Source organism: Macaca thibetana, chromosome 6 (assembly GCF_024542745.1).
Source record: "Macaca thibetana thibetana isolate TM-01 chromosome 6, ASM2454274v1, whole genome shotgun sequence".
Classification (NCBI taxonomy): Eukaryota; Metazoa; Chordata; class Mammalia; order Primates; family Cercopithecidae; genus Macaca; species Macaca thibetana.
This window is the reverse complement of record NC_065583.1, coordinates 94,439,324-94,467,225: the sequence shown is the minus strand read 5'-3', so window position 1 is coordinate 94,467,225 and position 27,902 is coordinate 94,439,324. Positions and strand designations below refer to the sequence as shown.

Sequence of the window (27,902 nt, the reverse complement as noted above, 5' to 3'; positions counted from 1 at the left end):
TTTAAAATTTGTTATTGGCATATTGAGTTTTTTTAATATTGCAAATGATTTTGTTAGTATCTTTCCTGAATAAGTCTACATGCTCTCACCCTACCCTTTGTCAAGTTTAAGAGAGTTCATTTTGTTCAGAAGAATGTTCCAGTACATGTCTAAATTTGGTTACTATAGTTTTCCTCTGGCGAAATTGCCATATTTTATTATGCTTGTTTTCCATTTTCTAAAAGAACATTTATTTTTAAAGTTTACAATAATAAAATTGGATGTCCTTGAAAAAATACGAGATTTAAACAGTATTCCTTTGCAATTTCTGTTAAGTAGATTGGCTGGTTATTTTCAAAGTAGGGATTGTGTCAATCAATGTCAATTGCATTGTCTTCTCCAGGTTTGTCAGACACTGTTCCAATATAATCCAACTTTTTAAAACATTTGGGATAATTACTCCTACATCTTTTTCTACATTCTAGGCCAGATACAGAAATAAATGAATGTTAGAAGTATAGTTAGCCAATTTGCATGTATAAATGTCTAGTCCATTTATATCAGTCCAAATATGTCTCCCTTAATTTAATGTAAGCCTAAGTGCCTTAAAGTGATATGATTTTAAAAAAGGAAAAGATAAAATAGCATTATTTATAGTCAGTGAAATAATCCATGAAAGATTAGGAATAAAAGCTTAAATTTTGATTAAATGACCAATTAAAAACAAAGAATAGCTACAGACTGAGCCTCAATCATAGAGAAGCCATGACACTTAGGAAGAGAAGCATGAGCTAATTCATACAAACAATAAAAAGTTACTAATATGATGAAGTCTGCTGAATTCTAAATTGCTACTGGGTAATTTTTCAGTTAAGTATAAATGTAGCATCTGGCACATTCATCCAACTTGAATACATGTCATGTGGTGAAATAAAATATGAAGAGCTATTTAAAATTTGAAAGATGTAGACTAAATGCTGCTAAACTGTTTAGCATTCCACATTTTCATTCCTGAAAATCTAACTTCTCTTCAGGTTTTTCTTTCTTCTCTAATAGTAGCCTTAACATAACTTCTAAATTTAAAAAAATAGTGGAATGAATCATGAAAAATAAAAATATGAATTCCAAATAGATGCATTTACAAAACACTAAGCCATGCTCAACAAAACTTTTTTTAGGAACTCAATCTTAGAAATGTTTTCTAATATTATTCTTTCATAAATGATAGTTAATAAAGAATAAGCATCTTGCATTTATGATTTCAGAAAGACTTATAATATTTAAACACGCTCATCAACAGAGACAAATAAGTGTCTGAAGAACAGTGCTACAGGAAAATCATTTTTAAAATAAATTTTATCCTTTTATGACAGCCATCTTAGTACCATATATCTTAAAAATTAAAATAATTACCCTGAAAATGCCCTGCTGCACATTAGTTGTGGTCACAATACTTTAGAGCCACTATGAATACCATCAGCAGAAGGCTTGTGCTTCCACAAAATCATATATCATGCAGGTATTAAAAGAATAAGTCGGCTGGGCACCTGGAGTCCTGCATTCGAGGGCAGGAAGCATCCAGCATGGGAGAAAGATGTAGGCTGGGAAGCTAGGCCAGTCTCACTTTTTCACGTTTTTCTGCCTGCCTTATATTCGCTGACAGCTGATTACATTGTGCCCACAGGGTGAGTCTGCCTTCCCAAGCCACTGACTTAAATGTTAATCTTCTTTGGCAACACCCTCACAGACACACCCAGGATCAATATTTTGCATCCTTCAATTCAATCATGTTGACACGCAGTATTAACCATCACACGTCTACCTTTGTCAACTTAAACCCATACACATCTCCTGAGATCATACATAATCTTCAAATAAAGACAATAATAAGGTCATAATTACGCCTAACATAATACAATTATCTTTAGTACAACCAGAAATGCACCAATCCCCAACTCAAATACTATTACATAAAGTTAACAATACTTCAATGTTGATATGAAGTCAATAAATCTTATGTCGCATGATGAAGTCAAAGGAAATAAAATGAAGATATTTTCTTAGTACATGTACTAAGTAGTGTATACATGTACAAACATGATTTTAACAAAAGGAGGAAATACTCATGACAGTTACAGTCCTCATTTCTGAAGCTGGTCATGTGGTTGTAGCTGGTATTGATGACTACCTTCTTCTACTACCCATTCTGTATTTCCTTTGCCTTCAGCAAGCACCTCAGCAGATCATGTTTTTTTCCTGGTGTAGTGACCCAAACCTTCATTCCTGAGGAGTCTGGACCATTTGTAGTCCTGCCTGGATTGAGCTATTGTGGTTTCACAGTGACCTTAATCACAGGACATGGTAATACTAAGAGACGCCCTAATGGATCTCCTGTATTCCAATGGAGCAGTAGACTGATTTCATCTTGATGGTCCGGGTCAGTCACCCCAGCCAACACTGTAACTCCCTTTTTAGCCTGTGGACTTAAAGGTAGGAGGAACCCAAAGTGTCCAGGTGGCAATCTTAACTTCCAGTTTAATGGAATAATTGTCGTGTCTCCTGGTGGCAGTATTCCTCCATCTGCAACTAAAACCTCTAGACCAGCAGAATGTAATGTCGCAGGAACAGGAAACAATTTTGCTATTGGAACACTAGGGGTGATGGTGAGTGGTGCCATTTCCACTTGCACCCCTTCATTCCTGGACCCATGAATCCTGTCTATGGGAGAAACAGTAACATATATTGGACACTGATTCAGAGCATACATGGCCTTCTGGAGAACTTTGTCCCAGCCCTGCAGAGTAATGTCATTGTTGACAATGTAATTGTGACTTCAAAAGGCCATTCCACTGTTCTGTCAATCCAGCTGTTTCAGGATGATAGGGAACATGGTAAAACCAGTGAATTCCATGAGCATGAGCCCACTGCTGCACTGTTTTAGCTGTAAAGTGAGTGCCTTGGTCAGATGCAATGCTGTGTGGAATACCATGATGGTGGATAAGGCATTCCATGAGTCCATGGATGGAGTCTTGGCAGAAACATTGCATGCAGGATCGGCAAACCCATATCCGGAGTAAGTGTCTGTTCCATTGAGGACAAACCTCTGCCCTTGCCATGATGGAAGAGGTCCAATATAATCAACCTGCCACCAGGTAGCTGGCTGATCACTCTGAGGAATGATGCCATATCGAGGGTTCAGTGTTGGTATCTGCTGCTGGCAAATTGAGCACTCAGCAGTGACAGTAGCCAGGTCAGCCTTGGTGAGTGGAAGTCCATGTTGCTAAGCCCATGTGTAACCTCCATCCTTGCCACCATGGCCACTTAGTTCCTGGGGCCATTGGGCAATAAGAGAGGTGGCTGGGAAAAGAGACTGAGTGATGTCCAGAGAATGGGTCATCCTATCCACTTGATTATTAAAATCCTCCTCCACCGAGGTCACTCGTTGGTGAGCACTCACATGGGATACAAATATCTTCACAGTTTTCAACCACTCATAAAGGTCCATCCACTTACCTCTTCCCCAAATTTCTTTGTCACCAATTTTCCAATCATGCTTCTTCCAAGTCTCTGACCATACAGCCAAACCATTGGCTACAGCCCATGAATCAGTATATAATCGCACATCTGGACATTTCTCCTTCCAGGCAAAGTGTACAACCAGGTGCACTGCTCGAAATTCTGCCTACTGGAAAGATTTCCCTTCACCACTATCCTTCAGGGATGTCCTAGAAAAGGGTTGTAATGCAGTGGTCCACTTTTGGGTAGTGCCTGCATATCATGCAGAATCATCTGTGAACCAGGCCTTAGTCTTCTCTTCCTCTGTCAACTAATCATAGGGAACTCCCCATGAGGCCACTGGTGCAGGCTAGTGGAGAGGAGGCGGGGTGGCAGGAGAGGAGACCATGGGCATTTGAGCTACTTCTTTATGTAATGTATTTGTGCCTTCAGGACCTTCTCGAGCCCAATCACGTATACTTTCATTTGATGATGGAATGCTGCTGTGCATGACCGACTTTATGGCTAGATAGGTCAGAATGCACCCAGTTCATGATAGGCAATTCAGATCACATGGTGACTTGAGGATCCATAGTCAAACATTCAGTTTCCACCAAAGCCCAGTAACAGACCAATAGCTGTCTCTCAAAAGGAGAGTAGTTATCTGCAGAAGATGGCAGGGCCTTGCTCCAAAATTCTAGAGACCTCCCTTGTAATTCACCTATGGAAGCCTGTCAAAGACTCCAAACAGCATCCCTATCTGCCACTGACACCTCAAGCACCATTGGGTCTGCTGGGTCATATGGCCCAAGTGGCAGAGCAGCTTGCACAGCAGCCTGGACCTGTCGCAGAGCCTTCTCCTGTTCTGGACCCCACTCAAAACTGTCAGCCTTTTGGGTCACTTGATAAATGCGCTGGAGTAACACAACCAAATGAGGAATGTGTTGCCCCCAAAATCCAAATATGCCCAAAAGGTTGTGCCTCTTTTTTAGTTGTAGGAGGGGCCAAATGCAGCAACTTAGCCTTCATTTTAGAAGGAATATTTTGACAGGCCCCACACCACTGGACCCCTAGACATTTTACTGAAGTAAATCCTTGAATTTTAGTTGGATTCATTTCCCATCCTCTTGCATACAAATGTCTCACTGATAAGTCAAGTGTGTTTGCTACTTCTTGCTCACTGAATCCAATCAGCTTAATGCCATCAATGTAATGGACCAGCATGACATCTTGAGGAAGCAAAAAGCTATCAACATCTCTCCAAATAAGATTATGATACAAAGCCAGAGAGTTGATATACCCCTGAGGTAGGATAGTAAAGGTATATTGCTGGCCTTGCCAGCTGAAGGCAAATTGCTTCTGGTGGGCCTTATGGACAGGAATGGAGAAAAAGGCATTTGCCAAGTTAATGGCTGCATACCAAGTACCAGGAGATGTATTAATTTGCTCAAGCAATGAAACCACATCTGGTACAGCAACATATTATTCAATGACAAAAAGCTGAAAGCTTTTCCCCTAAGAAATGGGAGTAGACAATGATGCCTACTCTTATCACTCTTAGCATATACTGGAAGTCCTAGTCCGAGCAATTAGGCAAGAGAGAGAAATAAAGAGAATCCAATTTGAAAGGAGGAAGTCGAATTGTTCCTGTGTGCAGGCAACATAATCCTATATATAGCAAAACCTGAAGACTACAAAAAAAAAAAAAAAAAAAAAAAAAAAAAAAAAAAAAAAAAAACCTCTTAGAACTAATAAGCAAATTCAATAAATTCCTGGATACAAAATTAGTATTCAAAAAACAAAATTCAAAATTAATATTCAAAGAAATCTTTCTAAACATAAATAAAGAACTAGCTGAAAAAAGAAATGAAGAAGGCAGTGCCATTTACAATAGCTACCAAAAAATAAAATAAAATACCTAGGAATCAATTTAACCAAAGAGGTGAAAGACCTCTACAAGGAAAACTGAAAAACACTGATGAAAGAAATTGAACAGAATTCAAACAAATAGAAAGGCATCCCATGCTCATAGATCAGAAGGACTAATATTGTTAAATGACAATACTAACCAAAAGAATCTATAGATTTAATTCAATTCCTATCAAAATATCAATGACATTCTTCATAAAAATAGGAAAAAAAAACCCTAAAACTTGTACAGAAGCACAAAAGACTCTGAATGGCCAAAGTAATCCTGAGCAAACAGAACAAAGAAGGAGATATCACACTACCAGACCTCAAAATATACTATAATGCTATAGTAACAAAACCAGCATGGCATTGGCATAAAAACACATAGACCAATGGAACAGAATAAAGAACCCCAAAATTAGTTAAACCATATATCTACAGCCAACTGATTTTTGACAGAGGTGCCAAGAATACTAATTGGGGAAAGGACATTCTCTTAAATAAATGGTGCTGGGAAAACTATCTAAATACAGAAGAATGAAACTAGACCCTACCTCTCCCCATATGCAAAAATAAGCTCTAAATGAATCAAAGACCTAAATGTAAGGCTTAAAAGAGTAAAACTACTAGAAGAAAACATTAATGAAATGCTTCAAGACATGGATTTCAAAAAAGATTTTATTAGAGCACAGGCAACAAAAGCAAGATATAAGCAAATGGGATTATATTAAGCTAAGAGGCTTCTGCACAGAAGAAAAAAATCAGTAGAGTGAAAAGACAACCTATGGAATGGGAGAAAATATTTGCAAACTACTCATCCAACAGGGGATTAATATACAAAATATACAAGGAACTCAAACATGTCAATGGCAGAAAAAAAATGACCAATTAATCTGAACAGACATTTCTCAAAAGAAGACATGCAAATGGGGAACAAATGTTTGAAAAAATGCTTAACATCACTAATCAGGAAAATGCAAAACAAAATCACAATAATGTTGTGGGGTATCATCTCACCCCAGTTAGAATGGCTATTATCAAAAACAAAAAATAAAAAATGCTGGCGAGAATGTGGAGAAAAGGGAACTCTTAACACACTGCTGGTATGAAGTAAACTAGTACAGCTACTATGAAGAATACAAAGGAGCTTCCTCAAAAAACTACAAATAGAACTTCCATATGATCCAGCAATCCCACTACTAGGCATTTATCTAAAGAAAAGATTTTATCTAAAAAATCACTGTATCACAAGGGACATCAGCACCCCTGTGTTTATTACAGCACTACTTACAATAGCCAAGATAAGATACATCATAGGTGTCAAGCAACAGATGAAAGGATTTTTTAAAAATCTCACATATGCATACACACTAGAATACTATTCAGCCATAAAAAAGAATGAATTCCTGTCATTTTGACAACATGGATGGAACTAGAGGGCATTATATTAAATGAAATAAGCCAGCAACCAGAAAGTTAAATATTGTGTGTTCTCACTGATATATGGAAATTTAAAAAGTTGATCTCATAGAAGCACAAAGTAGAACAAAGATTAATAGAGGCTTAAAACGGTAGGGGGAAGGGAGAGGTAGGGAGAGATTTGTTAAGGAATACAAAATTACAGTTAGATAGGAGGAATAAGTTTTAGTATTCTAGACCACTGTAGCATGACTGTAGTTAATAATAATACATTATATAGTTTCAAATAGATAGAAAAAAGATATTGAACATTCCCTACACAAAGAAACAATACATGTTTGAGATTATGGATATGCTAATTACTCTGTTCTGATCACTATACATTATATATGATGAAGTATCACTTTGTACCCCATGAATATGTACAATTATTATTTGCCAATTTTTTAGATTTTTTAAAAAAACAAAACATTTTCCAGTGACAAAAAGGTGCAATTCTATAGAACTACTGGGAGCCTATTGGGCTCTTTCGTTCATTCAGAGCCTCAGATCTCTCTAATGTGTTTACTGCAGTTTAGTTCATGTATTCTATAAAATTAAAATTATGATTAACTTAGGTGTTTGAATCCTAGACTTACCGCTGTCCAGATAACTTTAAGTAAATTATTTCTCTATATTTTCGTTCTTCTCAAATGTAAAATGGTAGTAGTATACTAATGTGCTTTACAGAATTTTAGTGATGGTTAAATGAGATGGCCTATGTAAGCTCTAAATTAGCATAGTTTGGCCAATAGTAAGTTCTCAAAAACACTGTGTGTTATTGTTGCTAGAAATTATAAATATCATTTATCATTTAGTAAAAATTTATAGTTTATTTTATTTTATTATTTTTGAGATGGAGTCTTGCTCTGTCACCCAGCCTGGAGTGCAGTGATGCAACCTCGGCTCACTGCAACCTCTACCTCCCACGTTCAAGCAATTCTCCCACCTCAGCCTCCCGAGTAGCTGGGATTGCAGGTGCGCACCACCACTCCAGCTAATTTTTGTATTTTTTGTAGAAACAGGGTTTCACCATATTGGTCAGACTGGTCTCGAACTCCTAACCTCAGGTGATCCACCCACCTTGGCCTCCCAAAGTGCTGGGATTACAATCATGAGCCACTGTGCCTGGCAAAAATTTATAGTTTAAAATAAAAATTTTAAAAATAATTTAGAAGCATATTATTATTATAAATACTTTGAATGATGGCATGTTTGTATACTCAGCTAGCTTTCTAACCAGATATCATTGATGTATTTTATATATCAAAATGAAATTCACTAGGATTTTGTTAATTCCTTACGTGATTGTTAAGGCTAAAATGCAATCTGTTATTAAAATGACATCATGTCAGTTCTGTTTCTCAAAACTAAATTTAAAGAAGTTGCCCTTTAGGCATATTCTGGTTGACATGCGGTTGAATTATTTCTAAAGAACATTCATTCAAATGCAACAACAATTTTATTTAGATCCTGAAACTTAAAATTTTGGCATGGCCTTTTAATGGAGGATCTTCCTTTTAAATGCCTGATAAAGATTATAAGGAAACACAGTCCTGACCAGTGAACATGAACCCTTAGACTATTTGGAGAAACATGGCTGAATGTTGGATGATTGTGAAACACCCATCAGAACTGTAGGTAGCACATTAGGCAGCAAATGTGGGAGGTAAAAATGATCCAGCTCAACTTTTAGGAGGTTTTCAAAACATTTCAACTGTAAATGAATTGAGTGGACCACGAAACTGATAACATATCTAGGTTGTCATCTTCATTTTGGGTTACATGGATCATGATTTTTTCATTTAGTAGGCAAAGATCAGGCATCTCCATGTAAGTAACAGCCTTCTGTGTTCTGGTCTCCTTCCCACCTCTCTACCACCTCCAACCCCTACTAAGTACTAAATTTTGCTGACATTTTGAAAAAGATCACAACTTTTGTGCATGTTTCTTTTCTTATTTGGTGGAATCACTTCCTATTTTGACAATTCAAGAAGTAAATGATAATGTGACCCATTTCCCTAAAATCAAGGCCTCCATTTTGCATAACACAATGAGATTTTTAAACAGGAAAGGGAAAAGGAAGAATTTAATTAGTAGGGAAGTTTGAAAATATACTTTAAAGAATATACAGGAAAGGAATAAGGGCATTTGACATCCTCTAGAGATCTTTTCTATATAACTAATGCATATGAGAAAAGCAGATGTTACCAATGGAAAATGTGAAGCTGAAACACCCCATACTTACCAACCAAAATCACAGGGAATGCTTCCTAGGGACCAGGATATTGCTCCGTCAGGAGAGGTCTCTAGAAATCCAAAAAATTGTCAATTATCATTCAGTACAAAGACAATGATAGTGGGTCTAGGAATACGTATTTAGAGAATTGGTTTCTCTGAAAGGAAGGCTGAAGATCATGTTAAGACTTTGAAATGAGTCCAAGTCAATATTAGAGTAGACTCAGATTTATTTTCAATAATTATGTCTCTCCAATTTACATTAAGATTCTATAGTCTTGAAATGACCAGGACCCATGTGGTCCAAGATCTTTAGACCACTTCAAAACCTCGTCTGATTCTGCACTAGCCTCCTTTGGGCCAAAAAAAACATTGGTCTAGGTATTGCTTCCTTATCATAGCTCTATTTTCAACATGGAGAGTAAAGGACATGTGTGACTACAGCACAATTATCCTTGATAAGATGTTCTCCCATACAAGTTGTTTCCAAAGGTAAAGGATTAAAGACATGATGTCCACAATGTCTGAGCATCTGAGAAGTATGAAGAAGTGAATTCCTAACACATATTAAAATGCATTGTCTTCAAATTGAGTGATGGGTTTTAAAGTTCGGGAAACAGGAAAGTTAAAAAATCTATTATACTTACTTGTATTTCTTTATTTCTTACATTAAACAAGTAGAAAATAAAGAATTACTAGAACTGGGCTGGGTGCAGTGGCTCACGCCTGTAATCCCAGCACTTTGGGAGGCCAAAGCAGGTGGATCACCTGAGGTCAGGAGTTCACAAACAGCCTGGTCAATATAGTGAAACCCCATCTCTACTAAAAGTACAAAAATTAGCCAGATGAGGTGGCAGGTGCCTGTAATCCCAGCTACTCGGGAGGCTGAGGCAGGAGAATAGCTTGAACCAGGGAGGCAGAGGTTGCAGTGAGTTGAGATCATGCTACTACAGTTCAGCCTGGGCGACAAGAATGAGACTCTGTCTCACACAAAAAAAAAAAAAAAAAAAAAAAAAAAAAAGAATTATTAGAACTGGCTTATATACAAGAAATTTTTAAAGCAAACAAATGTAAATGGGATTTAATACTATTCACAGCTTCCTTCCACAATGTCAAAAAGCAGTCTTCTTTCCTTGTACCCAGAAAAACTTCCTTTTTAAACTGCAAAACAATTATGAACATTTGTTCGAACTGTTTAAATATGAACACTTATGAACCATCATCATTCTATTGTATTGTTTATCAATAAAGATTCTATAATGTTTCTGAAATAGTCTTGGAAATAACCAGATGGGCTGAGACCTATCATTATTAGAACAAATTGAGCTAATACTTAAGTTGATTGTGCCTATTTGTATGGCCTTCATGTTGACTATTTGTTAAATGCCTACTTGTATCAGACATTGTTTTAGGTATATTGTTTTAATACTCTAAATATCTCATTTATTACTGAAAATTGGGACATCGATTAACTTGTCAAAAATAACAACGGCTAGTATGTAGCAGAACCTAGATTCAAACTCAGATCAGTCTGCTTCTAAAACCTACACCCTGTTTCCTAAACTGGGTTGCCTTCTAAGGTAACCTGTTTAACAAATGCTGAAAGAACTAGTCCCTTTTCTGTATACACATTTATAACATCTTGTGGATAATGAGAACCCCCAGTGTCTTATTACTAATATCACTCAAAAAACATTTCCTGAATGAATGAATGAATGAATGAATGTTCAACTAACTCATCTCCAGAATCAGGCAGATCATTCTCAACTTAAAAAATATGACTTTTATATTTTATATAAAATATATATTTTCTATTTTAAATAAATATAAATACTGTATTTTAAAAACATCTTTAGGGAAGCATAATCCACAATTTCATTTGGCAACCAAGTATTTTCATTTTAAAAAAGAATTTTCAGTGTCTACAAAACTAACACCAAGAGCTTTATATGGTAAAATTATGAAACAAGTGAAGCCTGTTAGTTCAGTATGAAATAAAACAGTGAAATCATTTCTTTTACTCTTATAAGCAAACAAGAAAAACACGGAGTTGGATAGATGAAAATATTTCTTAGAAATATAAACTTTAACATTGATTCCTTTTTCTAATAAAAATCTAACTTAGGCTGGGTGTGGTGGCTCATGCCTATAATCCCAACACTTTGGGAGGCCGAGGTGGGTGGATCACCTGAGGTTAAGAGTGCAAGACCAGCCTGGCCAACATGGTGAAACCCTGTCTCTACTAAAAATACAAAATTAGCCATGTGTGGTTGTGCATGCCTGTAATCCAAGCTACTTGGGAGGTTGAGGCAGGAGAATCACTTGGACCTGGGAGGTGGAGGTTGCAGTGAGCTGAGATCACTCCACTGCACTCCAACCTCTTGTTTCACTCCAGCAACAGGAGTGAAACTCCTTCTCAAAAAATAAAAAAAAAATTAAAAAATCTATTAAATCATTGTATTTTCATTTAGATTAATGAAATTATCTCTTCCTCCAAGGTTGTGAAACAGTCTATTTTGTTTTTGTTTTTCTTTTGAGATGGAGTCTCACCCTGTCACCAGGCTGGAGTGCAGTGACGCGATCTTGGCTCACTGCAATCTCCGCCTCCCGGTTTCAAGCAATTCTCCTGCCTCAGCCTCCCAAGTAGATGGGACTACAAGCACGCACCACCATGCCCAGCTAATTTTTGTATTTTTAGTAGAGACGGGGTTTCACCATGTTAGCCAGGATAATCTCGATCTCTTGACCTTGTGATCCGCCCACCTCGGCCTCCCAAAGTGCCAGGATTACAGGTGTGAGCCACTGAGCCTGGCCCAAACTGTCTATTTTCTGAATATGTTTCAGCCCTTCTGATGATATAGAACTATGGAAATCTACAATAAGTAGAAAGATAAGTATTGAATTCATGTATCTTACAGAATGATCTACTTATAAAGTCAATATTTTACAATGTAAACTACAAGTGTTTCAGCCATATGCTGAGCCACCTAAAATCAACACTTCTTTGAAGCCCACAGAATTTCTCACCTCCTTTAAAAAAAGAAGTCCATTACCAAGAATAGGTCATCATAAATAGAATCATCTTAGTCTGGGAAAGGTGGCTCACACCTGTAATTCCAGCACTTTGAGAGGCCAAGGCAGGTGGATCACTTGAGGTCAGGAGTGTGAGACCAGCCTGGCCAACGTGGTGAAACCCCATCTCTACTAAAAATACAAAAATTAGCTGCGCATGGTGGCATACACATGCAGTCCCAGCTACTTGGGAGGCTGAGACAGGAGAATCACTTGAACCCAAGAGGCAGAGGCTACAGTGAGCCAAAATCATACCAATGCACTCCAGCCTGGGCAACAGAGCGAGATTCTGTCTCAAAAAAAAAAAAAAAAAAAATCAGCTTAAACCTAAATAAGAAAAATATTATTCAATGTTTCACTTTTAAGTCAGCAATTCAAAAAGTACTTCATATATTTTCAGCCACTGCATGTTGCATTATGCCACAACTTAGAAGTGTTCGAAGTAGAACAATTGACAGAAACAGCTCTCTTGTCCAAACATAACAGTTTTCCATTAAAGCGAAATAAATAATAAATAAACTCTAAACTTTCACCTAGATCTTTCTTCAGGAGTAGACTGTTGTGATATGGAGCACTCCATACATGCTCACCCTGACAATATGTTCAGATGCTGTCCCCTTGGAGAAGTCTCCCTGACTACCCATCACACACCCAGCCCTCCAAGCAAAATATTCACTCTCTTCTCTGATGCTGAAGATGTTTTACCAGGACACTTATTTCATTATAAATAAGTGTCAGTTTTTATAATCAGTTTTTTTTTTTTGTCTTTTTGTTTTGTTTTGGTTTGTTTTTTTTTTTTTTTTTACTGTACTGTGAAATTTTTGACTGGTAAAAGGATATCTTAGTCACTGTTCAATATTTAAATATAGATTTTTTTTATTAGCATTATCTTCTCCAAACTAAATGTATTCACTACTTCTCATCATTCCCTGCATAAAGGTTTTCCAAATCCCTTAAACAACCTGGCCACCCTCCCCTGAATGCTCTTTGCTTAGTAAATATCCACATGATTCAAAAATAACATTCAACATTGGAGTCAAATCTATTTATCTGAAGCAGACCTACACAGCTCTCCCGAGTTTATGCCATTGTGATCCCTTTTATGTCAAACCAACTTATAACATGTTTCTGTAAAGAACTAAGCATCTGGGATAGTGTATAAGATAGATTAAGTCATTCAACAGGCATATATTAAGTAGCACCAATGTACCAGGCACTGTACTAAGAGCTGAGGATCCTACCATAGTCACATCAAAGAGGCGTTTCTTGTGTAGCTTCCCAGCATGTATTAACACATGTGTCACACATAAATGGGGGTTTCATAAACAACTACTTTTGATATGCTCTGGGTTATATCAATATTAACAGGCTTCTTTTTTTAAGACCTTTTGCAAATTCTAATATATAAATCATGACTCTACAAGACTAAGAATATAATATGTAGCATTTCCCAAATATTTGATCATACCACAGTATTTTCACAAAGCATCTTGAAGAAGCATCTCCTGAGAATACTTTGTACAGTACCTTCTAGAATCTATAGAGGAGTAAGCAGATCATTGTGGTCTAGGGAAATAAGAGCAAAGGAAGCATCCCAGGGTGAGACGCAAGTAAAAGTACAAGGGTTGGATGCAAGTACAGGGGGTGTAAGGGAAAGCTTCTAGAGAGAAGAGATACTCAATACAGATCTCCAAGGACACATCTGAGTAAGTTAAGTGAAAGAAGTCAGTGGTGAGGTTTTCAGAAAGACTTTTCAGGTATGGGCAAAGCCCAAAGGGGCTTACTATGCACAGTAGCATTTCATGGTCAGAATGACAATCACATCTACATTAGCTTGAGGAATCACAGGAAAACATCATATTTTTAAAAATCGTGAAAAAAATTCATTAGAAGTCCTTAACTTCTAATGAGAATGTGACTGCTATCAGTCAGGAATTCTCCCCACTTCCAAACCTACTCTTCCAAAAAGTACACAAAACCAAGAAGAAAGAAAAATTGGAATTAAATAAAAACATTTTCAATGAAGCCAAAAAACATATCATCTGTAGATCCCTAAATATAACAATGAGTTGCTAAAAACAATTAAGATTGGGAAGAAGTTAATACGGGAGTTAAAAAGGAGTCAAATCACAGAAAGTGGAACCTGTCCACTGTTGCCTTGAATCCCAAAAAGCACCAATGAAAACACAGCTTTCTAAAAATTGAAGACCTATTCTGAAATCTAAAAACTGTAATTCTTGTTTACAAGGATGTAGGAGCTGTATTGAGCAAGGCAGGAAATGGTTTGATTTAGAGTAGCAAAAAATGAGGGGCTCTAAAACACACACACACACACACAAAAGCCATATTTGCAGGAAGCTGTCTGCTTCTGTGGCATAAACTTGTGTAGAAATTTTCTATGTAGAGAATTATTCTGTGTGGTGATGACTCTCTTTACATAACTCTAATGAGCTCTACAGAAAATAGCTGGTCTAGTAAAATACATACATTTAATAACTAAATTAATAAAAAAGAAACAAGTACAGGCATAACTCGGAGATATTGCAGGTTTGGTTCCAGATCATCACAATAAAGCAAGTCACATGAATTTTTTTGGCATCCCAGTGCATATAAATGTTATGTTTATACTATACTGTAGACCATTAAGTGTCCAGTAGCATTATGTATATAAAAAAGTACATGCCGGCCGGGCGCGGTGGCTCAAGCCTGTAATCTCAGCACTTTGGGAGGCCGAGACGGGTGGATCACGAGGTCAGGAGATCGAGACCATCCTGGCTAACATGGTGAAACCCCATCTCTACTAAAAAATACAAAAAACTAGCCGGGTGAGGTGGCGGGCGCCTGTAGTCCCAGCTACTTGGGAGGCTGAGGCAGGAGAATGGCGTGAACCCGGGAGGCGGAGCTTGCAGTGAGCTGAGATCTGGCCACTGCACTCCAGCCTGGGTGACAGAGCAAGACTCCGTCTCAAAAAAAAAAAAAAAAAAAAAAAATACATGCCATAATTTAAAAATAATTTATTGCTAAAAAATGCTAATAATCATCTTGGCTTTGAATAAGTTGTAAGCTTTGTGCTGGTGGAGGGTCTTGCTCTACTTTGATGGCTGCTGACTGACTACAGTGGTTGTTGCCTAAAGTTGAAGCATCCATGGCAATTTCTTAAAATAAGACAATGAAGTTTTCTGCATCAATTGATTGTTCATTTCATGCAATATTTCTCTAGTATGCAATGCTGTTTGAGCATTTTACCCACAGTAGAACTTCCTTCAAAATTGGAGTCAATCCTCCTCAAGCCCTGCCACTCGGTGCTCTATCAACTAAGTTTATGTACTATTCTAAGTCCTTTGTTGTCGTTTCAACAATGCTCACAGCATCTTCACCAGAGTAGATTCCATCTCAAGAAACCTCTTTCTTTACACATCCATAAAAACCACTCCTCATTTGTTCAAGTTTTATCCTGAGATTGCACCAATTAAGTCCCAACTTCAGGCTCTGCTTCTAATTCTAGTCCTCTTTCCATCTCCAACACATCTGCAGTTACTCCATTGCACCGATGTCTTGAACCCCTCAAAATCGTCTGTTAGGGTTGGAACCCTCTTCTTCCAAACTTCTGTTAATGTTGATATTTTGACCTCCTGCCATGAATTGTGAATGTTGTTAATGGCATCTAGAATAGTGAACGCTTTTGAAAAGACTTTCAATTGACTTTGCTCAGATTCATCAAAGGAATCACTAGGGCAGCTGAGCACTATGTAATGTATTTCTTAAGTAGTAAGATCTGAAAGTCAAACTTACTCCTTGATCCATGAGCTGCAGAATGGATGATGCATTAGCATCCATGAAAGCAACATTAATCTTCTGTACATCTCCATCAGACCTCTTGAGTAACCAAGTGCATTGTCAATGAGAAGTAATATTTTGAAAAGACTCTTATTCTGAGAAATAGGTCTCAACAGTGGACTTAAAATATTCAGTAAACCATCCTGTAAACAGATGGGCTCTCATCTAGAGTTTATATTTTCATTTATAGAGCACAGGAAGAGTAGAGACAGCATAATTCTGAAGGCCCTAGGATTTTCAGAATGGTCGATGAGCACTAGCTTCAACTTAAAGTCACCAGTTGCATTAGCTCCTAACAACAGAGTTGGCCCATCCTTTGAAGTCAGTCATTGACTTCTCTCTAGCTTTGAAAGTCCTAGATGGCATCTTCTTGTAATAGAAGGCTGCTTTGTTTCCACTGAAAATCTGCTGTTTAGTGTAGCCACCTTCATCAATGATCTTAGCTAAATCTTCTGGACAGCTTGCTACAGCTTCCACAGCAGCAGTTGCTGCTTCACCTTGCACTTCTATGTTATGGAGACAGCTTCTTCCGTAGCCTCTACTAGGTTTTAATCTTTGCTAGCTTCCTCACTTCTATCAGCCTTCATGGGATTGAAGAGAGTTGGAGACTTGCTGTAGATTAGGCTTTGGTTTAAGGAAATGTTGTGGCCGATTTGATCTTCTATTCAGACACAAAAAGTTTCTTCATATCAGTAATAAGGATGTATCACTTTCTTATTATTCATGTGTTCACTGGAGTAGCACTTTAATTTCCTTCAATAACTCTTCCTTTGCATTTACAAATTGGCTAACCAATTGGTGCGAGAGGCCTAACTTTCAAACTTATCTCACCTTTCTACATGCCTTCCTCTCTAATGTTAGTCATTTCTAGCTTTTCATTTAAAGTGAGAGATATGGTCAGGCACGGTGGCCTGTAACCTCAGAACTTTGGGAGGTCAAGGACTGGCAGATCACTTGAGGTCAGGAGTTCAAGATCAGCTGTACCAACATGGTGAAACCCTGTCTCTACTGAAAATACAAAAAAAAAAAAAAAAAAAAATAGCTGGGCATAGTGGTGGGCTCCTGTAATCCCAGCTACTAGGGAGGCTGAGGCAGGAAAATTGCTTGAACCCAGGAGGTGGAGGTTGCAGTGAGCCGAGATAGTGCTACTGCACTCCAGCCTGGGTGACAGAGCAAGACTCTATCTCAAAAATAAATAGATAGATTAGAGAGAGAGAGAGATACAACTCTTCATTTCACTCAAACTCTTAGAGGCCATTGTGGCATTATTAATTGCCATAATTTAATATTGTTGTGTCTCAGGGAATAGGGAGGCCTGAGGACAGAGAGAGAGATGGAAAGCAGCTGATTAGTGGAACCATCAGAACATGCACATTTATAGATTAGTTCGATAAAGAACTTTTATAGATTAAGTTCTATAGAGAACATTTATAGATTAAGTTCTGTTAAGATGGGTCCAGTTCATGGTGTCCCAAAACATTTGAAATGTAATAGTAATATCAAAGGTTACTGATCACAGATCACCATAATGGAGATACAAATAATGAAATACCTTGAAATACTGTGTGAATTACTAAAATGTGACAGACAATCAGTGAGCACATACTATTGGAAAAACTGATGCCTTGCTTGATGCAGGGTTGCCACAAACCTTCAATCTAGAAAAAAAATGCAATATCTGCAAAGCACAGTAAAGTAAAGCACAATAAAATGAAGCATGCCAGTACAAAATCAATACAAGGCAATATAAAGAAAAAAGATATCAAAAACAAAAAGAACACAGCAGAAAAATGTGACCAAGAAAAAAAAAATCAAACAGAAAAAAAAGTAATTCTTATAATACATTCATTAAATCATATTGTGAAGCTGTAATAATTAAAACAGGAGGTAGTGAAAAGAGTAGACAGATGGATGAACAGATTAGTACATTCAGAAGCTGACCCAAATACATACATGAATTTAGTATATGTCAAAGATGTCATCTCAAGTCAGCATGAAAAAGAGGTAGTGTTTAATAAATGGTGTTAAAGCAGCTAGGAAAACATCCAAAAAATGTTTACATCAAATCCATACTTCACACCATACACAAAGATAAATTTCAAATAGAGCAAAAGTTTCAACTCTTACCAAACACTGCTAGAAACAAAACCTTACAACGTGTACATACTTCCATCATTGGCCATCTATGAGGATATTTGATTCCCAAGCAATTGATACTTTCAACACTTTTAATAATTGCAAATCAAATGAGTAGAAATACGGCACCTGTTTTTTTTACATTTGCATTTCTCTGGTTACTGCAGTTTAAATATATTTTAATGTGTTTCTTGACCATTTGAATTCCCTTTTTTGTGAATTTGCGTGCTTGAATCTTTGTCTACTTTTTTATTTGGTTTTATTTGGTTGTTTGTCTTTTTCATATTGATTATTTTAGGATTCCTTTTTACTTTCTAGAAAGCAATCTAGGTTTGCTTTGTGTGAGGCAATTAGTTTCTTCTATATCATTGCTTATATTTTCATTGTATGTATGGTATCTTCTGATGTGCACCTGTTTTTAATTTTGATGGAGACAAGTTGTCATTCTTTTCCCTTGTGATTTTTCTTTTTTGTGTCTTGTCTAAGAGGACTTCCTGACCTCAAGGTCATAAAGATATTCTATATTATCTACAAAGAAGGAGAAGAAAACAGAGAGGAGGAGAAAGGAAAAGAAAATATTTAATATTTATAGTATATATTTGATTCCTATAGTATAGCAAAGCATATTAGAAAAATAAGAGACTAATGACAGACTAAGGATAATCTCTGTAATGTATATCACAAGCCAATCTTTTTTTTTTTTTTTTTGAGACAGAGTTTCACTCTTGTTGCCCAGTCTGGTGTGATCTTGGCTCACTGTAACCGTTCAAGCCATTCTCCTGCCTCAACCTCCTGAGTGGCTGGGATTACAGGCACTACCACATCTGGCTGATTTTTGTATTTTTAGTAGAGACAGGGTTTCACCATATTGGCCAGGCTGATCTCGAACTCCTGACCTCAGGTGATCCACCTGTCTCAGCCTCCCAAAGTGCTGGCATTACATGCATGAGCCACCTTGCCCAGCCCCAATCTTTATAACACAAAAACAATACTAGAAAGCCACAAGAATATATAGCAACACAAAAGATAATTGTCAGAATGCATTATCAGTTGATAATGATAGAACTGTTTATAGAAAATTAAATACAAAAAAAAACTTTATTGGATAATAGAAGAAATACTAATTTAGAATAAGCTATAAGTCTATGTTTCACCTAATAGATTAACAAAAACCCTTAAATTTTGACAACAGCCCATTGACAAGGCAATGGAAAAACAGATACTTTCAATTATTGCTGGTGAGAATATAAATTGACACAAGGTCTATAGAAGGCAACTTGAAAACTTTTTCTAAATTACAAATATTTACAACTGTTTACTCAGCAGTTCTATTTCTGACAATGTATATTAAACTTACGCATAGGAAAACGAACAATATTCATTGCTGCACTGTGAGAGCAAAAAATTGGACTATATTAAATTATCAACAGGGATCCGATTAGAAAAATTATATCTGTACAATAGCATCCTATGCAGCTGTAAAAAAAGAATGAGGAAGCTTTCCATATACTGATACATAAAGACCTGTGAAATGCATTGTATGTTTTTTGTTTGAGGTTTTTTAATGAAAATTATATATATTCAAGATGTACAATGTGGTGTTTTGATATACATAGTGAGCGGATTACTACAGTCAAGTTAATTAATATATCCATCTTTTCATATAGTTGTCTTTTCTCTGTGTGTAGGAGAGTGGTAAGAACACTTGAGGTCTACTCTGTTAGCAAATTTCTAGTGTACAATACAATATTATTAACTATTATGCTGTACACTACAGCATTATTCACAATTACCAAGATATGAATAAATTATTATACACACACACAAGTGGAATATTATTCAGTCTTAAAAAAGAAAGCCTGCCATTTGCAACAACATGGATGAACCTGTGGAACATTACGCTAAGTGAAATAAGCTCATGCCAAAAAATGCTGCATGATCTCACTTATAGGTGAAATCTTCAAAAGTTGAATTTATAGAAACAGAGAGTTGAATGGTGGTTACCAGGGATGGAGAAGTGGGAGAAATAGGGAGGCCCTGGTCAAGGGGCACGAAGTTTGTTGTATGGGATGAATAAATTCGGGAGGCCTACTGTACAGCATGACTCTAGTTAATAATAGTATTGTATATGGGACCTGTATTGTTAATTTAACAAAGCAACTTGTGGAGGAAATGGGTAGGAGACAGAGTTTTGTGAAAGGCAGGGAAAGAATATATCATTTATTGGTTTGTATTTGCCTAAAGAAACCCTTGGAGAATAAGAATACAAAATGAGATAATTACAGTGGTTACCAATGTGTGAAAAAGGGACAGGAGGTAAATGAGTAAAAAGAGAACAAGGAAAGGGAGGCTTTGCAGACTACACATATTTACATTTGTAAAAATGTTTTAGGCTGGGTGCGGTGACTCACAACTGTAATCCCGGCACTTTGGGAGGCCGAGGCGGGCGGATCACGAGGTCACAAGATCAAGACAATCCTGGCTAACACGGTGAAACCCCGTCTCTACTAAAAATACAAAAAATTAGCCGGGCGAGGTGGCGGGCGCCCGTAGTCCCAGCTACTCCGGAGGCTGAGGCAGGAGAATGGCGTCAACCGGGAGGCAGAGCTTGCAGTGAACCGAGATGACTCCACTGCACTCCAGCCTGAGCGACACAGCGAGACTGTCTCAAAAAAAAAAAAAAAAAGAAACATTGTATTGCCTATTCAATTAATTTAATTTAAAAATTAATTTAAAACAACTAAACTTAATAATATTAATTTAGTTGAAAAGATAGAAGCCAAACAATAAAGGTGATATCTTCGGCTATCTTTCTTCCTGTCTCAAAGTTTGAAAAATTGTAGAGATTCAGTGGAGAAGTGGTCCTCTGATTAAAGTTCTAGTATGATGCTATTTTTATGTGTCAAAACAAATTAAGTTTCCTATGATATTTCAGGGCAGGAATTATAAATTCAAAATGTTTTTTCTAAAGGATACTATAAAGGGATGAAACAATTTATGGTAAGCTGAAGCAGTGAAGATATTCCATGCAATACAAAAATGTGAACTTCAAATTAATCTGAAGATCACATACAAAGGGAAGAACGCAACTGTACCATTAAATGATCAACTGACAACATGAAGCAGAATATAGTGAAATACATAACATTTTATTATCACATCTATTTCCTGCAATTCAGAAAAACCATAAAGAATATCTTCCAAATCTGTAATTTAATGCATAACACTGTAACACATTTGTAAAGTAAGTTTTAAAATGAGTCAGCCTTATAAGGCTGAGTGACATTTTGTCACAGATTTAAAGGAAAAGGCTGTCTCTGTTAAGATCTTATAATATATATAATAAAGAAACACACAGAATAAGGTTAGACAAATTTGAGAATTTTGTTATCACTTTAACATCAGGGTGTTAATGCATATGTAACCACAAATATTTGAACTATTTCTTCCATTATATCAGATGACAAGAAAGGTGCCTGAAAATTGTCTTATTTGTTCAGGTAAATTAAATGATGTCAGATCAATGAATGGTGTGCTTATCATTATAGAATCTAGATGTTCAGAGTATCATGGGCTAAAACAACATTTGTAATGGTGTGAAAATGAAATGCTTCAACATCAAAAAGATTCATTTCCCAGAAAGGATTTATTTTTACAGTTATTCTTTTTCTGTTGGACTAGCTGGTTTATGATTCTTGTCTGCAGAGAAAGAACCTGAAAACAATAACTGCCACTTTAATTAAGCACAGCAAAGGTAGAGAAACAAAGGGAGCATTCAAAATGGATAGAGGGGTGGGGAGGGAACATTCTTGTGTTTGTTAGTTCACCTGAAACTAACTCTTAAAGTTAGTTTAAGAGCTAAATCTTGTTCTCATAGAAGCACATACTTGGTGTACAAGAAGGAATGACCACAGGATGGGGCCAAAGGCGAAGATAGTTGAAACTCAATGAGCTGAAAAGCTTACTATAAAGGGGAAAAAGGAAAGGGACATTCTCAAGACATTTTACTACAGATCCTGTGGAAGTAATGTCATTTAGTCTTTACTGACTTTTCCTTGAACTTTGGCATTTTTACACTTTTTTTTAACTATTTAATTTCAGCAGATGAGGGAAGAGCAGGAATGCCAAACTCCTGGTGTCTCCCTCAGTTCTGCTCCATAGAGGTTTTGGCCTTGAAAGGTCTGTGGCTCCACCCAGGGCTGCAAGGATGGATGGCAACTTTGGGCAGAAGAAGAGAAACAGGCCCAGGAATGGGGAAGTGTTATGACCACTAACCCTGCTACCATATAGTCAGATATTTTTTATTCATCAAGAGAAGTTAAAAGTCTATATCTCATATATTCTTGATATTTAAATGTTTTTTAAAAGTTGTTCACAGGCTGAGGGTAGCTAGTTTGCAACCTGTGTGCTTTAGTAGTAATAACAGGTAACCCTTATGCAAAACTGCCTATGCACCAGGGGTTGTTCTAAGTATTTTACATGTATAACCTCATTTCAAACTCCTAATAACCACTTGAGGTAAGACCCTTTTATCCCCATATTTAAGATGAGTAAACTGAGGCACAAACAAGTCTATAGCTTGTCCCAGGTGGCACATTTGGCGAATGGCAGAGGTAGGACTTGAACCTAGGGAGTCCACTCCAGAATTCACACATTTTTAAACACAAAGATGTTTCTATAAGAAAATTTCCCCTTCAAAGAGCTAGTTATAAATATTTGATCAATTATAGAACTAAATCAGCTAACCTTGGCCCTAGGCCTACTGATATATTTCAGCTAAACATTTTTCTGAAGTTATTTTTTAAATTTTTGAGAAATTAATGAGCCATCAGTGTTTCTGAAAGGCCCACTTTGAAAGAGAAGTTATTTTGAAAAATATAAGCTTACTATTTATTATTTTCTAACTGTAAAACATCATTTTGAAAAAAATGTATTTTTTATGTTTTAGCTACCACATCTCATTTTGCTTTTGAATAACTTTCTCATTGAGAAATACTGAACTGAAACCAGAAGCCAACATAAATAATGACTTCTAAGTTTTATTTGAAGATTGAATTCACACTGTTTAAACATTTCTTTTTTTTTCCTTTTTTTTTCTTTTCTTTTCGAGGTAGGGTCTCTCACTCCATTGCCCAGGCTGGGGTGCAGTGGCACAATCACAGCTCACTGTAGCCTCTGCCTCCCAGGCTCAGATGGTCCTCCTACTTCAGTCTCCTGAGTAGCTGGGACTACAGGCACACATGACCATCCAGCTAATTTTTGTTTTTTTGTAGAGACAGGGTTTCTCCATGTTGCCCAGGCTGGTTGAACTTCCAGGCTCAAGTTATCCACCAACCTCAGCCTCCCAAAGTGCTGGGATTACAAGCATGAGCCATCACACCTGGCTGATAAATACCTTTTTCAAAAAGTAGGAGCTCATCTTATATTACACTGTAACTCTTCAAAATTTTTCACTTTATTATCTAATTTTATACTCTTACCAATTTAAAATTAGTCAATTTAAATATGAAAAACAAAGGGGCTAGAAACTGCTTACTCCTTGTGTGAAAAATGTGGAACTGTCTGGTATGCACCATGTGTATCTACTAGCACCTCACTATGTGTGGAAGTCCTTTCAATGTATTTGTTTCACCTGGGAAGTTTGGTAGCTACTTTGAGAAATGGAATTACCACAACATCCTTTGAGGAGAGTATAATGTAAAGTTGTCTCAAAACCTGCATTCAACGTGGCACTCAAAGTCATCAAGTCAGACTTCAACAATTCTAAGAATAACTATTAACATCACCATTTCTGGGCATTTTCCTTCCATTCCTAAATTGTTAAAACAGAGCTTGAGATCATTATCTCGAATGCGTTTATCATGAAGTTCAGATAATATGAAATACTGTATAATAATAGTATGTTGCCTCAGAGACATATTTAATTGGGGACTAAAACGTTTGCATATATTGCATATATGATTTTTAGCATATAGTGACAATGGCTCATATAATGAAATGATCATCATTGTGATAGAGGGCTCTGAGTAAATTCTGCTGATCTTTTCTTAATACTATACAGGCTAGGCTAGTCTCTACAATTTTTTATTTTTATTTATTTTTTTTTTTTGAGACATATTTCTCGCTTTGTCGCTCAGAGTTGAGTGCAGTGGTGCGCTCTCAGCTCACTGCAACCTCCGCCTCCCGGGTTCAAGCAATTCTCTGTCTCAGCCTCCCGAGTAGCTGGGATTACAGGTGCCCATGACCACGCCCAGCTAATTTTTGTATTTTTAGTAGAGACGGGGTTTCACCATCTTGGCCAGGCTGGTCTTGAACTCCCGACCTAGTAATACACCCTCCTCAGTCTCCCAAAGTGTTGGGATTACAGGCATGAGCCAGGAAGCCCAGCCTAGTCTCTACATTTTACAGTAGGAATTTAATTGTGTGCATTTGTGTGAGGTAATACAGTATATGTTACATATTTAATATTCTCTCTGTCTCCTTCTACACACACACACACACACACACACACACACATATCATACAAAAATGTCCACATGTTATATTGGTATATTTTTCAAAGTGAGTTTATAGTGAACATTTTTCCCATCTTTTATTTTCTCACCTGGATGCTTTAAAACAACCAAAAACTAAAATACAATATCCATGTTGCAATCTGGTTATTCTTTGGAAGGATAGACATGTAGAATAACCTTAAAAGATTTTTAAACTTGTACAAAATAGGTGAATTATTACACTAACAGCAGTAAAATTGCTTAACAGAAAAGCTTGATCTAACAGTTAAAAATGCCATTAGCCTTCATGGAAGATAAGAATATGCTCTCTACTTTGCCAACAAACATACAATATAAGTTTTCTTCTACAAAATAAATTTTGAAAAGCCGTACTTCTGGAGGTTTGATTTACATTTCTGATGGTGAATTAGGAAATTAGACTAAGCACATTAATGAATCTAGAGGATAGTCTTTTCAGTACAAGAATGATATGAAAGCAGTACCTTACTAAAGATTAAACCTAACTTCACATAAAACTTCCAGTATTCTAGAAGATGACACCAACATCTGCAATAGTAATAATAGTAGTGATCCTTTATTCAGCCTTAGTAATTATGTGCAAACTTTATATGCAGTTCATAACTGGCAATGGAATTAAGATAGTATTTGTATAGTGTAAGATAACAACCTGTCCATGACTGCCTTGGTCACAAAATCTCTGTGTCCTCTGCAATTCCAGGATGAATATGAGTAACTGCAGTTGTATATTTTACACTAGTGAAAAACATTAAAATTGATGAAAAGGCAAATGTAATGTGCTTAACTGATCCCTCCCTTCAAAAATCTAACCCTTGTGTCATTTTAAAAAATGGTTAAGAAATAGGTTAACTTTTTGTACAGCATGAAAATTTCTTTGGCTCAAGCCTCCACTAGAAAACCTAAGACAAGGTCGGGCATGGTGGCTCAAGCCTATAATCCCAGTACTTTGGGAGGCCAAGGTGGGCGGATCACAAGGTCAGGAAATCGAGACCATCCTGGCTAACATGGTGAAACCCCATCTCTACTAAAAGTACAAAAAAATCACCTGGCGTGGTGGTGGGCGCCTGTAGTCCCAGCTACTCAGGAGGTTGAGGCAGGAGAATCACTTGAACCTGGGAGGTGGAGGTTGCAGTGAGCCGAGGTCGCACCACTGCACTCCAGCCTGGGTGACAGAGTGAGACTCTGTCTCAAAAAACAAACAACAACAACAACAACAAAAACTAAGACAAAATCTACTGGGTAACACTGTCCTTCAACACATGCAAACCATGTGGTGACAAAGCAAAAACAAAAAAGCAGCAGTATTTGAAAGTGACCCCAATCAAGGCACCCGGACTCACTGGTTACTCACAAGTAGTTTGCTTCTTGCCCTTCCGGTGGTGTGCACTGTTTTCAGAAGGTTGGCTATTCACTCTCCAATGGCATAAGCCTGTTGCATCGTATCTACAGGTGTTACCCTGTAGATAACTTGTATCTGCACCTTTCAGAGATGTTAACTGTAAGGAAGAAACCTAAAACATTCGTTCTGATGAATGACCCTCCATCAGGTCCAATTCTTTCTAAAGAAACCTCTCTTGAGCCGGGCGCGGTGGCTCACGCCTGTAATCCCAGCACTTTGGGAGGCCGAGGCGGGCGGATCACAAGGTCAGAAGATCGAGACCACGGTGAAACCCCGTCTCTACTAAAAATACAAAAAATTAGCCGGGCGCGGTTGTGGGCGCCTGTAGTCCCAGCTACTCGGGAGGCTGAGGCAGGAGAATGGCGTGAACCCGGGAGGCGGAGCTTGCAGTGAGCCGAGATCGCGCCACTGCACTCCAGCCTGGGCAACAGAGCGAGACTCCGTCTCAAAAAAAAAAAAAAAAAAAAAAAAAAAAGAAACCTCTCTTGTAGAGAGTCCTTGTGTGGGAAAGAAACAACTACATTCAGTGCATGCAGAAGTATGATCCTCCATACTTACTCTGAGGAGTCTACTTTTGTACTATTAAAGCTCCATCTGTACCTGATGTTGCCTATAAGGTCACCACTGTCATCTCCAAATTCAGACTTTTAGCTCACTACAGCTCCAAATCCTCCTTAGAATAAGCAAGAGTGATTCCCTGAAGTGCCACCATGAAAGGATGTCAAAGCATTAATATTCCTCACTGACATGAGATACTGGGGAGCATTATTAAAGACAAACACATATGAACAATAAAAGGTAGTTCTCTGCCCTGGAATTTCTACTCCCTTCCTTACCCCATGCGATTTCAGCCAATAAAGAGCTTGGCTTGCTTTTTACAAGCAGGGTCTTGCTCTATTGCCCAGGCTGGAGTGCAACGATGCAACCGTAGTTCAATGCAGCCACAAACTTCCAGGCTCAAATGATCCTCCCACCTCAGCCTCCCAAGTAGCTAGAACTACAGACACATGCAACCATGTCCAGCCAACTAAAAAAAAAAAAACACATTTTGTAGAGACAGAGTCTCACTATGTTGCCTAGGCTGGTCTCATACTACTGGCCTCATGCAATCCTCCTGCTCAAGCTACCAAAGCACTGGGATTATAGGTGTGAGCCACTCCACCTGGCATAGCTGGACATTTTTACTGTGCAAATACTAAATATTTGAGTCACCCCTACTACCTTCTCCTATGACCTGGACGATGCCAGCACTGAAGGGTAAGTGAGAAGTTTGAGGAAGTCATTGAAAACTCAGTAGACATTCAGGCCTTCATCTGCTTTTTCTTCCAATTGAGCTGGGTCCATGGAGACAGAGTGAACAGCATTGGACAGGAAGCCAAGCTTTGCTAGGTAGCACAGAGGTCTTAGATAAAGCAAACAAAGCAGGGCTTTGTGAGGTGACAAAAAGGAAATGAACAAAGTCACACCCTAAGCCCATCCTCCAGGCAGTCCAGTGAGCAGGAAACAAAGCCACAAAACCAATGGCCCCAGTGTTGAGAATATACTGTACAGGTGGTCAGAAGGAAGTTCAAGTTAGGTTCTGCCTTTTAACTCACTTCAACGTATTCTAATTGCCTACAGTTGTACTCTAAGAAAATAAGGGAAGGGCCTTTTTACTTTAAGCTTTTATTAAACATCACATATTCATATACCGAAGCTCTTTTTAAAAATAAAATGAGTCTAATCTTACAAAATATTTTCTTATATTAACAAAGAAATCTATGGGTAATTGCTAACAGTGCTATTTATTTTAGAAACTGAAAAAAAAAAAAAAAAATGAAAGACAACTTAAAGATTTAGCATTC

At 37.3% G+C, this 27,902-nt stretch overlaps 1 long non-coding RNA gene and 1 pseudogene across 1 annotated transcript; both read right to left on the bottom strand.

The window, feature by feature from the left end:
- On the bottom strand, positions 1–27,541 carry LOC126957401 (uncharacterized). Its single transcript, XR_007726741.1, has 3 exons — positions 27,280–27,541; positions 9,092–9,152; positions 1–460 (listed from the first exon to the last, which is right to left on the bottom strand). It is a non-coding gene; the product is annotated as an uncharacterized LOC126957401 (long non-coding RNA).
- Positions 1,300–3,651, bottom strand: LOC126957395 (uncharacterized; annotated as a pseudogene).
- Positions 27,542–27,902: the final 361 nt, after the last annotated feature.